General features: G+C 31.7%; 2 long non-coding RNA genes across 2 annotated transcripts; one reads left to right on the forward strand and one right to left on the reverse strand.

The window, feature by feature from the left end:
• Positions 1–2,453: 2,453 nt before the first annotated feature.
• On the forward strand, positions 2,454–3,485 carry LOC141902850 (uncharacterized). Its single transcript, XR_012618958.1, has 4 exons — positions 2,454–2,523; positions 2,763–2,845; positions 2,972–3,042; positions 3,330–3,485. It is a non-coding gene; the product is annotated as an uncharacterized LOC141902850 (long non-coding RNA).
• Positions 3,486–3,999: 514 nt separating this feature from the next.
• LOC141901048 (uncharacterized) lies at positions 4,000–5,016 on the reverse strand. The gene is made up of 3 exons (XR_012618806.1): positions 4,894–5,016; positions 4,541–4,625; positions 4,000–4,087 (listed from the first exon to the last, which is right to left on the reverse strand). It is a non-coding gene; the product is annotated as an uncharacterized LOC141901048 (long non-coding RNA).
• Positions 5,017–14,687: the final 9,671 nt, after the last annotated feature.

Here is a 14,687-nt window from a genome sequence, read left to right on the forward strand (position 1 = left end):
TTAGGCCTACCGGTATTGAGCTTAACTGTCTCAAACAAACACAGTATAATTGTTGCGTTTATTAACGGACTCATTGGATTGAACTTCAAAACAAAATTTTCGACATTTAGGAGGGTTGTTATTCAATAGGCCCACGACCAATCTGTCCGGATGTTAGGCCTACGCATATACATAGGCCTACATAGGCTAGTAGCCTCTACTAGGTTAAAGCTAAGTTCACTGTAAAGGAGGAATCAGATTTATTAAAGTGCATGTTAATTAGTGATTTACTGGTTCTGACTTGTAACGATCAATCACAATTATCAATTTTATTGACAAAAATGAAGATTTTTTTGAAAATTTCGTCCGAGCAGACAGCTTTATAAGCCAGACTTTTCATCATCAATGAAACTGGTATTTCTTTAATTCCTATGACTTAAGCCGGGGGTGGGTCGGGGTGGGTCGGGGTGGGTCGGCCTTGCGATGGCTTGTGACTCACTGCGAGGCCATTCACTGCGACCGCCAGCGACGATTGTGTCGCAACGACTCATCGACCCACGCTCCCTTGCGACAGGTTGTGACTGTCAGCAACGCCAGTGACAAGGAGTCACACGTGTTCTACTTTCTGCAACGCGACACGACTGTCACAACCGACCTACGTGCTCTTGCGACTGGCAGAAACTAGTCGCACACAGTCGCTGACAATCATAGTTGTAGTTCATGACATCGTCTATGATTGTGGTGAGTTTTTAAGGACATTAGTTATTCAATATAGTCACCAGGGGGCGTTGAATAGTAGAAAAGCTTAGTTTTTCCTTATTAGATTGGTACCTAGGCATAGTTTGTTACCATGATCCATTGCAAAGTTGTAGATCATGACATCGTCTATGATTGTGGTGAGTTTTTAAGGACATTAGTTATTCCATATAGTCACCAGGGGGCGCTGAATAGTTGAATAACTTAGTATTTCCTTATTAGATTGGTACCTAGGCATATTTTGTTACTATGATCAATTGCAAAGTTGTATTTCATGACATGTACTACGATTGTGGTGAGTTTTAAGGTCATTGGGTTTTGCATATGGTCACCAGGGGCGTTGAATAGTAGAATAACTTAGTATTTCCATATTAAATTGGTAACGAGGCATATTTTGTTATCACAATCAATTACAAAATCATAGCTGCTCACATGTTCTATGATTGTGGTGGGTTTCAAGGTCATTGGTTTTTGTATATGGTCACTAGAGGGCGTTATGTATTGAAATTGTTAGATTGTTGAGCATTTGAAACCACTTCCCAAGTGAGCATGGTGTCCCTGGACCCCTAGTTTGGTTTTGTCTCCCGCGACAATTCATTATTCCTGGTTTTGTCGCACGCAACAATTCAATATTTTGTTTTTGTCGTCCGCGACAATTCATTATTTTGGTTTTATCGCCGCGACAATTCAATATTTTGGTTTTAACGCCCGCGACAATTCATTATTGTGGTTTTATCGCCCGCGACAATTCATTATTTTGGTTTTATCGCCCGCGACAATTCATTATTTTTGTTTTGTCGCCCGTGACAATTCAATATTATGGTTTTGTCACCCGCGACAATTCATAATTTTGGTTTTGTCCCCGTGGTTTTGTCGGAACATTAAGTTTTTTGGTCGAACAGTGTGTTAAGGTCGTTTTGGAAATTTACTCGGTCTGGTATATTTTGGATTACTGTGTATGTCATTTGTCAGGACATTAAACAGAAGACGACTTAGGATACTACCTTGCGTGACTCCACTAGTTAGACCGTCTCATTCCAAGAGGAGGCGTTCCGTTGATTTCGGTTACAAGTTTCCGTTCAGAGATAACTGCTGAGCCATTTAAACGACCTATCATTGATACTGTTTCCTAATAGCCTCTTTAGTAATGGCCGATGTTGAGCCTTATCAAATGCTTTGTTGAAATCCACCGTTGAACAGGATTCTAAGACTGTGCAGAAAACCCGTTATCGCTGCTTTGCAGCTATATTTAAAATATAAATTTTATTTACGAAAAATAAACTATTATGGTCATTACAAATTGAAAATTCATAGTGTATTTTTAAGAACAAGCTTACATAGTTTACAGAATACATCACGTACATTTGAATTTTATAGGTGATGGGTAAAAATCAACGTGTGACAGAAAAAAATGTAGTTAATTATGTAACAATATCGAAATATGTGCTCTCTTTTAGTTTTCCTCAACAAAGCCGCTTTTAGTTTGATGCAAAATGAAATTTGCTTTTAAAATGTGTAACTAGGCCTAATCAAAAGGATATTTCAAAAGCAAACTTTGCCGGGCCAAGAGCCACATTGAATTCAATTTTTTCCGAACCATTATGCCTTTTTCATCATAACATTATTTATCCTATTTCAAGATCTTAGGCGTACAAGTAGAGAGAGGGCCTACGTTGGGTTCAAATCGGAATTTTAAGATTTATTTCATTTAATTCCAGGTTTTCACTGTAGATTATCAAAGACATGTGGCGTTGTGGGAGTTCATAGTTGTTTGATAATCCATCATTTGTAAGTGCAAGGCTATTTGAGGGATTCGAAACCGACATTTTGTAAATTTTGTGGCTTTATTACGTTTAATTCCAGATGTTTATCATGACACGTTTCATTTTGGGGGTTTGTCAGCGAGTTGGTATGCTGTCAGCAGAATTAGTTTGATAATTCGTTTCATGTAAGTAAACAGCTATTTGAAGGATTCGAAACCGAAATCTGTATTGTGAATTTTTTAGTTGTATTTTGTTTGATTCTAGGTGAATAGGACATGATTCATTTTGGGAGTTTGTCCGCGAGTTTGTATACTGTCAAATGAAGTTTCTTCGTCAATTTGTCGTATGTAAGTATCAATCTATAGGTTATATAGGCCCTATTAGGAGTTCGATACAGAAATTTGGTGAATTCCTCAGATTTATTTTAATTTATTCCAGGTTGCTTTCAGAAAAATATGTACTTTATTTCATAGGTTGGTCTTTGATTGAAAACTAAAAATGGATGATAGTTCTAAATTTGATGTTGATTCACATGACCAATCTAGTAAGTATGGCTCACTCGTCCTTTAGAATAAGAGACCTATTGTATTAATCCTTCAATTCAAGTTGCTATACAACCTTTTATACAGATATTTACCTTATCAATATAAACATGTATTTGCCATTAGCCATACAATTCAGTAAAACTTTTCCCGTCCAGATTTTGAAACATTATTTGACTCAATTTTTCCTCCTAGAAAATTGCTTTAGCTCATTCCAATGTTCGCAGTAAAAGTGAATGTAGCATGTATGATTCCCATCCATCAATTTTGTCTTGTTTCGTATTTTTAGCGAAAATCTCGAAAAAGTCTGACGTCGAGGCAGGTGGTGGCCAGACTAAGACATATTCTTGGGAAATATTTAAAGACGCATGGCAAACACACTTATTGTTCAATTTTTTCCTATCCTTATTTTGAAATTGAAGTATTGTAATAAACTATTGATTTATTTTTGTTGATCAACGCAACTAGTTTTGTTGTTTTCTTTCTTAATTTACATTTGAATTGGATGGTCATCTTGCGTAGGAGTCAGTTTGTCATCGAAGCAATACAGTCTAACTTGTTGACGTCTCAGATGCAGCGGGGCAGGGCGGTCATTATATTGTGGACTTATCCAAATTACACTTACACAGCCCAACGTGTTTCAGTGTGTAAACTCCGTCATACTCGGCATTATAAGACAGTGAGGAATTGAGTTTTAGTTACCTGAGCCCTCGGCTTGATTCGACCAAAAAGACCTTAAATCTGACTTCACAGAATTTGATTATGAGTCAAGGATTTTCTAAATTTCTGAATGCTTTCTCTGGTTTTAAGATCAATTCAAATTCAAACTTCAAAATATTTTATTGAAAGAAATTCTACTGAAGACAGATTTTGAAATGAAGGATATATCCAGGCAAATAATTATAGCAAAATCAACTGATGATCATCAAGGTGAAGTTTTCATTGATCTTCGGCTAATTTGTCTACCCCTGATGATTGAAGCATTTTGGTTACTCGTGCCAATTAGTCAGCCACAGTCGATTTTCATGCCATCTGACCTCTTTCCATCTGTAATTAAGCAATCAAATGTAAGAATTACTTGGGTAAGGAGCGAAATAATATATAGATATCTTAGGAGACTATTTGAAATCATGAGTTTGTTGTGAAAATCTATTACTACTCTTAGTCTCGTAGAGCATAGACACCAAGCCACGTGGCATTGGTATTTTAAGGGCTATTCAGTTTACTCCAAAACAAGTCAATGATTAACATTAAAAAAGCTTCATATCGATGGTATGTTGCAGGACTCGTGACGCCCATGAATTATCATCCCATAATTACAATGAATCCAATTCTGCATGTACGTTAGCACGACTGATTACTAATCCAAATATTGCATTACAAAAAAAAAAATACGCAAAACGTCAAGCACTTACAGCATCTGAGACAGTTGCGCTTAAGTTAGCCTGTTAAGTTACGTCTTTGGCTGTCATTGTCGAAAAAGCCTAATTTCAAACATACATTTGCGCACTGTGGTTTAATATTCCTGCAAGAATCCGCAAAGGAATTGAAGACCGTAGTGCCCAGTTCATTCCACGAATAATAGCTGGAAAGAAAGTAATCAAAATAAATTGTCATGCACATTCAGTGTAAACCAGGCCATAACTAGCTGCTATTAAGGCATTCCACTGACTGGCTCTGCCCATTATATTTAGGGCCTAAATCTATTCTAGGCGCATCCCCCAAAAAAGCTAGGCATTAAGTAAGTAGCCAACAATGATCATTGCTTCACCGAGTAGGCCTACTCATTTGCTAGCATTACTCATATTATTAAAGAAATCATTTAATACATTCCCTGGTTAACGGATTCTCACCTTAAAATACATCATAGAACTATAACGGAATATCCGTTATAGTTCTATGAATACATAAACTCCGCTGTCGTTGTCATCGATACGAGTCGTCAACTGAACGCGGAAGTAAAATTCCGTGTGGAAATTCCTACAATTTCTGTCCATATCACGTTGATTTGACCCCGAAATCTTCAGGAAATGTAGCCAACGTAAATTGATTTACGAATAGAATTAATCAATTGACTCATTTTAGAAATCATGATTTCGTGAAATTCATTAATGTCCTAAAACTCGCGATAAATTTAAGCGGAAAATGATTTCAACCATCAACCATGTTGTTTCATTAATAAAACAATTGTTGCGCCGGCGCTGTACTGTGATAACGCATGGTTTCACTAGGATTCGAACCCTCGACCTCTCAGTTGGGAGTCAAACACCTTATCCACCATGCCACAGGACAGGATGCTGTTTTTATCGTTAGCTGGAGTACCGGACAGGGCGAGTCGCGATTGCTACTATCATCCGGTGTTATCTTTCAGTAAGTAATTTTAAGTTTAAAATAGGACTGAGAGTGCATAGGTATAATCTACGCGGAGCGAATGCGTGTTATATTACTATCAGAATTCTACATTTCAATTAGAAGCAATTAGTTGTCGAATCTGATAGAACATGAATTTTATGTGCGAAAAAAAGTGGAAAATATGTAAATAAAAATAATAACAATCAACAGAATTACAAAAGGGTTTTCGACGAAAGTCAGAAAACCCTAATAATCACGCGAATTTCAATAGGGTTTTCTGTGAAGAAACAGAAAACCCTAAACATAGTTGCAAAGCAGCGATAACGGGTTTCTGCCTTGCTGGAGGAGGAGCGCCCCCTAGGGGTCAGCTGATAACATGGCTATGTTGATTCACATGGGATACTACGCGAAAGTTTCTAATGTACCAAGGTTAGGGGATATGACACCGAGAATAACGTAGATACGGTACTTTTACCATGCCCAAGTGGCCGGTAATTTGCCGGTTAGCATACTACTGAATTACAATCGAAAAAAACTGATGCTAGAATGAGTTTTCAACATTAATGCCCCTAGTGGTTAGAATAGGAACTAATTATGTTAGGGATTCGTTGTATCTTATATCCAGGTACATGTATATCAATGTTCATAGATATCCCTTTATCCGCTTAGTAGCTATCAATGAAAATGCATTTCCAGCAAAATGTAGGTGGCGCTCCTGGAGAACCATATAAGTTACCTACTTAAACCATACATAAATCCAAGAATCTTGAAAAGGGCTACTAACCACACATTGCAACCTCGATTCTATCGCCAACAGTTAAAGACCTAGGAGCAAAAATCGTTGTTTTCACAGTCCCCTGGTGGCAGTTGTATGAACTAATCATGCAGGATGGCATATTACACACATGTCTTTGTTCTTATACCAAGTTTTGTGATTTTCATAATAAACAGACCGCATTAAATGCGAAAAATGGATGCTGAAATCAATTTTTCAATATTAACGCCCCTAGTGGTTAAAATGGGAACTAATCATATAAGGGGTTCGTTTCGTTTAGTAACCAGGTACATGTGTATCAATTTTTAAAGAAATCCATTAGTACCCTTAGTCGATATAGATGAAAATGCGTATTCCAGCGTCTTATAGGTGGCGCTACTGGAGAACCATATGAGTTACATAGTTATACCATACATCAATAAAAGTGGCTTCGCAAGGGCTACTGATCACTGTTGCAACCACGATTCTATCTCCAACGGTTAAGGAGCTAGGAGCAAAAGTCTCGTTAAAGAATTTGGGGCCCATTTTCGAGGCCGTAGAGCCCAAACGGTTAATCGTAGATAGGGCGTGCCACTGACTTTTTTAACCCCCGGGCTGTTATGAACAACTTTCGTGCTCGCCCGAAGCTGAAAGTCAAAGACAAAAGATTTTCTCACACAGTAACTTTTCGATGTCATATTTTAAGGTACCTGTGTTCCGTACATCTCACAAAAGTAAATCCGTCAAGGAATATTGTAATGCTAGCAGAAGAATATAGTCATCCAGGCTCTCGCTGCATTCATTAGCTCTATCCAGGGAAGTTACTGCAAGGATGCTATTGCTTGTACGTACGTATATACGGCACAAACAAGGCTATAAAAATTCCTCAGTTGCGTTCACTCGAGAATGTCCTATTTCAACGGCAAAACAATCGACTCGTAGAGTGATAAAAATACTTTTTACTACTGATCTAGAACAGGGCTCTCTATCACTGCATATACGGATACGCACTCAAATACACGTACTGCGGCACTGTGGGAATAAGACACGTAGGCAATACACATACGTAGCTGGATACTGTTTGAATCGGGCTTAAATTTCGATGTTTAGAGGTTCACAGCGAGTAAACAGTGGCATTCTGATTAATATTATATACAGTATTTGTCAATGCAGCATAGTACTTGTGATACAGAATGGTTTCGCCGACAGTGAAAGTAAGTTGCGGTTGTTTTATCCTTTCAGTAAGATCCAGTGCGAAAAAGAAAATAATAATAATAATAATAATGATTAATAATAATAATAATAATAATAATAATAATAATAATAATAATAATAATAATAATAATAATAATAATAATAATAATAATAATCATCATCAGGAATACAATAGGGTTTCTGCGAAGGCAGCAGAAACACTAATAATCACGCGAATTTCAATAGGGTTTTCTGTGAAGAAACAGAAAACCATAAAAATAGTGATGTTCCAATTGAAAAAACTTTGGATGATTTCGGTATAACAGAAACAAAATTAGCGTCAGATAATAATGGTGCTTTAAACGATATTACTACAAACAATAATTATGAATATTATCTTTATTGCAAACATCAATAAGAAATATTAATGTAAAAGTTTTATTAGTAAAAATTGAACTTATAATGAATTAGATACAATGAAATCAGATGAAATTATTAAATTATTTAAGATTTATGAAACTGCGAGAAAAGCTAGAACTTATGATGCGATATAAGAAAATGTAGTAAAAGGTTATATTAAATTATGTAATTATATGCTGCCAATTCAAGATGAAAATAGATTATATTCCGATTTAAAAAATGATTTTTTAGTTATGACCGAATTAAATAAATGGATTGGATATTTATCATTTCAATTAGGTGGATTTATGACGCTATTATCAACTGGAGTTACAACATTTTTTAATATTGAAAGTAAAAATTTTTCTACAATGAATGATCGAAGTTTAAGAGGTGAAAGAATTAACTGTGAAGAAAACCGAGAACTCAGAAACAAATTGAATGGTCTCGGCAATTAGGAATTAAATCACAGGAATATAAAAAAGCTGTAAAAGAAGAAATAAGTAATAAAAATGTTAATAAAAATGGTGAAAATATTGTTATTTCTACTCCTTCTAATAATAGAATATTTGATAAATATCTATATTTTGCAACTGGATTTGTAATTGTATTCATTTTGATTGGGTGTAGTTGGTATAATAAATCAAATAAAATTTATGATATTAATAATTCTGAAACTACTGCTATCAAAAATGAAAATACTTCTGAAATTCCAAAATTCACAATAAAAAAAATGTATTAATATTTTAGAAAAAAGCAAAAAATTTTATTTTAATAACTACTTTTGTCTATCTACGCGGAGCAATTGAATTGTCCAGATAAGTCATTTCGGATTCTTGATATTCATTTTTTTAAATTATTTTATTTCTTAATTATTTAATCAACAACTTCTAAATCATGATGCCCGTCTTCATTTTTCCCATGTTAAATTATTTTAAATCCTTCATAATCTTTAAATTCCTCTGTACTCAATGCAACCCATTTATCAGGTAAAAATACTTTAAATTCTCGCGTTGTACTAACATTACAGTAGCTTAAATTTGCTGTTACTTTCTCTCCATATTTAGTTTTTCTTTTCTAATTTCAATATTTTGTGTTCCATTTCTTTTGTAACATCGACTAACTTTTTATTTCAAATTGTTTTTTTGTTGGTTTTATTCTGTTATATATTGTTGCTAAGAGCGCTTTTCTATCTCCCATTTATTATGGGGAAAAATTACTTATGGTGATGAGTGGTGTGTCGCCCTCTCGCCCTCTGGTACGAAACCCCACTTTTACAATTACTGCTACCATTGGCTGCCTAAATAAACATTGCCTAAAGCCTGAAAACAAATTTCTAGCAACTCCCCATTGTTTTGATGAAAGCAGGGCCACCCCCTGTTGTAGACTAACATCATCTTGAAAGTAATAGTAGTATCCTATTTGATTATTGCCTCTGAAATGCATGGCAACAATGTCGTGATGATATTTAGAATTAGTATTAATTTTCACAAGTGTGTTAATATGTAAGCAAACTTTTAACCAAAATAACTTTATTTTGAGGAATTTTTTTTCAGATTTTCTTTTACGCAAGTGCTCTTTGAATCATAGAAATTCTGAGTGAAAATGATTCATTTTTAATTTTTGATGATTCTTAATAAGCCAATGAGTATAAACCAACTGAGTTGATGGTTTCAATCTCAATCGTTGTAGTCAACATGGGGATTGATAATTTTGTTGTGAAATTGGACTGGGGGATTTCTACATTGAGGAACATTTACTTTATGAGGATCTTTACTTAATGGAAGTTTCACTGGGGGAACTTACCTACATTCCTATCATCAATTATTCAGAATATTCATAAATAAAACTAGTAGTACTATATAGCTTAAATATTTTATTTGACGCACAAGCTTCATCAGCTGAGAGACTATTAACACGGCATCTCAACGAATCTTCAGAATTTTCATAATCCCCTAAATTCTGAGTGATTGAAAAAGTAAAAAAAAAGAGAGTCAATTTATACTGTCATTTCAATAAATGCAGCATGTTTAGTATAATCTCTGAATTTATAGGCTATTATATCACACAAATGAAAATCAAAAGGAAGAGTAGCCTATGATACCAGTAAAAATTAATGTAATTTCACGTACGATAGTTTCTAGTGGCGTAGTAACTGTTGCAACTGAGGTCTATAGACATATATTACAGCAATCACAAGAGTTAGTTGAATCGGATAAAATTTATAGTTAGTGTTTTACGTATTAATTAGATATTTGCAATATCCTTGATCCAGTTCCACAGTTTCGAATTAGATTTCACTCTTGGTTTACAATAAGCTCATTTTCAATGAGTTAACTACGATTAAATCTGAACAAATAACCAGGAGAGAATCGTGGACGCAAACTATTTCAAGACTTGAATTTTGCTGTATTACGAATTTCCCTTTTCCTATTTTTCAGTATGTCTCTGTTTTCTGATATATTCATTGATGTCAGCTCTATTAATTCATCAGAGGAGATGGCAACAAAGTGGTAGTGGTAATACAGCAAAACGACTTCAATCATCAAATCTGAGTGAATCTCGTACTCCGTGAGTTTCTTTAAAGGGTTTTTCAGAAACTGTCAATTTTGATGTTGCATTAAGTTCTCTTCACCGGTAACCCAAAAATTTCTTTATTTTCTTTTTTGAAGGCCATATAATGGAAATATTTCTGGATGGCACATCAGCAAAGATCTGCGCAAAAATGGCACAATAAATTAGCTATGATTGGTCTGAAGGATTTGTAACAAATGGATTCCACAATTGTTTCAAATATTTTTCATTCATATTTCGTACATTTTTATCTTTTGAATGAATATATAATCATATTTAGAATGGATTTGATGCATTTCAGTTATTTATGGTTTTCTATTCCTATTCATGGAAGTAATAGGGTTATGGGCTTTCAAGCCAAAGGTCGAACGGTTGAGCTCATTAAAAAACAAAACATTAAAAGTAATTTAAAACTATAATATATTTTCATAACCGTGTGTATTTTATATCATAACTAAATATTTATTCTGAGATATCAATAATTTAAATTTTAAATGCATATTGTATTAAATCAATTGGTCGCTCCACTTCGCTACCGCTCCGCTCCGCGACCAATTGATTTATTACAATACACAAATTCATAATCAAATATATTTTAATAATAATAATTATTCTATTATTCAACTGAAATACACACGGTTATGAAAATATATTATAGTTTTAAATTACTTTTAATATTTGTTTTTAATGAACTCGACCATTCAACCTTTAACCTGAAAGCCCATTACCCCTATTACTCTTAAAATAATCATGTACATAAATAACATTTAAATTGACAGATTATTCAATATAAAAGTATATATTTACAACATTATTTCAATATTCATATTTGTATGAGTTAGATTTTTAAACATTAAAAGTGTTAGTAAAGTGTGATTGAAATAATACATGATATAAATCATTGAACTTCTAAAATCAATTTTAATAAAAAAATTTAGTATTAAAATGGAAGCAAATAAGTACTACTGTTCAACATGTAATATCAACATACATAAATCCCAAAAAGCAAGACACAATAAAACTAAAACACATTTAGAGAATAAATTGAAATTAGAATATGAAGATGATATATTAGAAACTAAATTAGATGAATTAAAGAATGAAAAAGAAACATACAAATGTGATACATGTAATCAATCATTCAGTGATTAAAGATATTATAAAGAACATTTAAAATCTAAAAGTCATATTAGAAATAAGAATAATGATATTTTAGGTGAAGATTATTTTGATAAAGATAATGATAAGAAACAGAAGACAATTAAAAACATAAAAAATAAATTAAACAATAAAAGACCATACATGGAAGATGTAAGAAATTATATTAATTCATTGGATAATAAAAAAGATATAGAGATAACCGAAGCATTTTAAAGTGATATTGGCCCAGCAGCTATCGAGTTTAAATATCATAAAGGAAAAACATTAGAAGAAAATAAAAAACATTTAAAAAATATGAAAGAAATAATAAAAATAATAACTGATGTTGAATACCCTAAAATTAGTATATCTTCTAAAGTTAAATTCATAAAATCTGAAGATAAACCAATATATAATATAAATTCTCATTCACAACATATTATTTCAAAACAACATATAGATGATAGATTAGATAAATGTTATAATGAAGTAAAAACTAAAATAGAAGAGAAATATTTTGAAGGATCTGGTTTAATATTTGATGAAATAATATTTATGACTTTACATGTTTATAACACAAAATATAATAAGTTAACTAAATCAAAACCAATTGATGAAAATAATGTATCACATTATAAAGAACCAGATATTGAAGCATCGAGTTATATTAAACTACCATTTAAAACTAATGCTGTAATAAATGTAAAAAATGAAGATGATAAATGTTTTCTATGGGCTATAATAAGTTGTTTACACCCAGTTGAAGATTATAAACAACATAGTTTTAGATTAACTCATTATAAACCATTTGAAAATAATTATAAGATAGATAAGTATCCTGTTATAATTAAAAACATCCCAAAAATAGAAAGAGATAATAATATAAAGATAAATTTATTTGATTTAATCAAATTACCAAATACAAAAGGTAACAATGTAAAACATTATACATTAGAACCTTTATACCTATCAAAAGATTATGATTCAAATGATGTTATAGATATACTATATTATGAGAATCATTATATGTGGATTAAACAAATCGATTTATTTTTTAAATCAGAAAATGATCACCATAAAATATATCTTTGTAGAAAATGTTTACATAGATTCAGTAATGAAAGTACATTATTAAATCATAAACAATTATGTGAAAATCATGATTATCGTAAATTATTTTTACCAAATGAAAAGGATAAAATATTATAATTCAAAAAATATGATTACAAAAATAAAGTACCATTTGTTATATAGGGAGATTTTGAATCATTAAATAAAGAACTAACTGATCAAGATAGAAAAGAAATATATTATAAAAGAAAGAAATTAAATTCTAATGAAAATGATTTTTCAGATGAACCACCAATAACAAATACAATTAAAAAGATTCATCAATCAGCTGCTGCTTTCGGGTTATATATTAAATCTGATTATCCAGAACTAATTGAAAGTGAATATTATGATTATAGAAATGAAAATGTTATCAATCATTTTTGTGACTTATTAATTGAATATGAAATAAGATTTAGTAAATTATTGAATACAAAAATAGAAATTATAATGAAAGAAGAAGATAAAGAAGAATTTGCGTTTGCAGATAAATGTTATTATTGTGAAAAGATATTTAATTTTAGAGATAAAAAAGTAAGAGACCATGATCATTTGAACGGAAAGTTTAGAGGCGCTGCACATGAGAATTGTAACTTACAAGCTAAGAAAATTAACTTTGTACCAGTTATATTTCATAATCTATCAGGATATGATGCGCATTTATTCATCAAACAGTTATGCCATAAAATAGAAGAAATCAATAATGAATTAGAAAGATTAAATTCAAATAGATCAAAAGATAAAATACCAACTTATAAATTTAGAATGTTAGCTAAAACATCTGAGAATTATATATCATTCCAATTTGGTTGCCTAAGATTTATAGATTCATATAGATTTTTAAATAGTTCATTAGATAACTTATCAAAATCATTAGTTGATGATGAATTGAAAATATTAAAACAACACTACCCAAATAATGATGATTTTCAATTAATGAGATACAAAGGCGCAATTCCATATTCATTTTATAAGAATCATAATGATTTTAACATAACTGAATTATTAAAAGAACAATTTTATGATGAATTAAAAAATGAATATGTTAAAGATGAAGTATATAATAGAACATTGAATATTTGGAATCATTTCAAAATAGAAAATCATGGACAATTAGTAGATTTATATCTAAAATCAGATGTATTATTATTAACCGATATATTCGAAAGGTTTAGAGATGTAAACCTAAAATATTTTAACATTGATCCTTGTCATTGTTATTCATCACCAGGATTAACATGGGATTGTGGATTAAAATTTACAGATATAAAAATGGATTTGTTAACAAATATAGATCAATTACTATTATTTGAAAAATCTATAAGAGGAGGTGTTTCAGGTGTATTAGGTGATAGATATTTCAATGTAAATGATAACCCTGGATATAAGTTATTATATATAGATGCAAATAATTTGTATGGTTGGGCAATGATGGAACCACAACCTTATGGAGTATTTGAATTAACTGAAGTTTTACAGAATGAAAATAATGATAAATTTGATTGGAAGAAAAGAATCCTAGATATTGCAGATGATTCAGATACTGATTACTTCTTTGTTGTAGACTTGGAATATCCTGAAGATAAAAAATTTAAATCTAGAAATCTAGCTTACTGTCCAGAACATAAAACTGTAACTCATGAAGAATTATCGAATTACCAAAAAAGAATTAAACCTGAAAATCACATTCATACAGAAAAGTTAATGGTAACTCAAGAAGATAAATATAATTATGTAGTACATTATAGAATGTTAAAGTTTTATTTGAATCAAGGAATGGTTCTAAAAAAAGTACATAGATATATTTCATTTAGTCAATCTAAGTGGTTAGAAAAATATATAGATTTTAACACCAAACAGAGAACTAAAGCTAAAACTGATTTCGAGAAAGATTTCTTCAAGTTAATGAACAATGCATTCTATGGTAAGACTTGTGAAAATATTAGAAATAGAAATGATATTGAGTTAGTCAGCAATGGTAAAAGAATTAGACATTTACAATCATATCCTAAGTTCATTGGTAACAGAATATTTGATGAAAATTTAGCCGCAGTTAAAATGAGAAGAACATCAATGAAATTTAATAAACCAATCTATGTTGGCGCATCAGTTTTAGAATTATCA

This window comes from Tubulanus polymorphus, chromosome 3 (genome assembly GCF_964204645.1).
Source record: "Tubulanus polymorphus chromosome 3, tnTubPoly1.2, whole genome shotgun sequence".
Taxonomy (NCBI): Eukaryota; Metazoa; Nemertea; class Palaeonemertea; order Tubulaniformes; family Tubulanidae; genus Tubulanus; species Tubulanus polymorphus.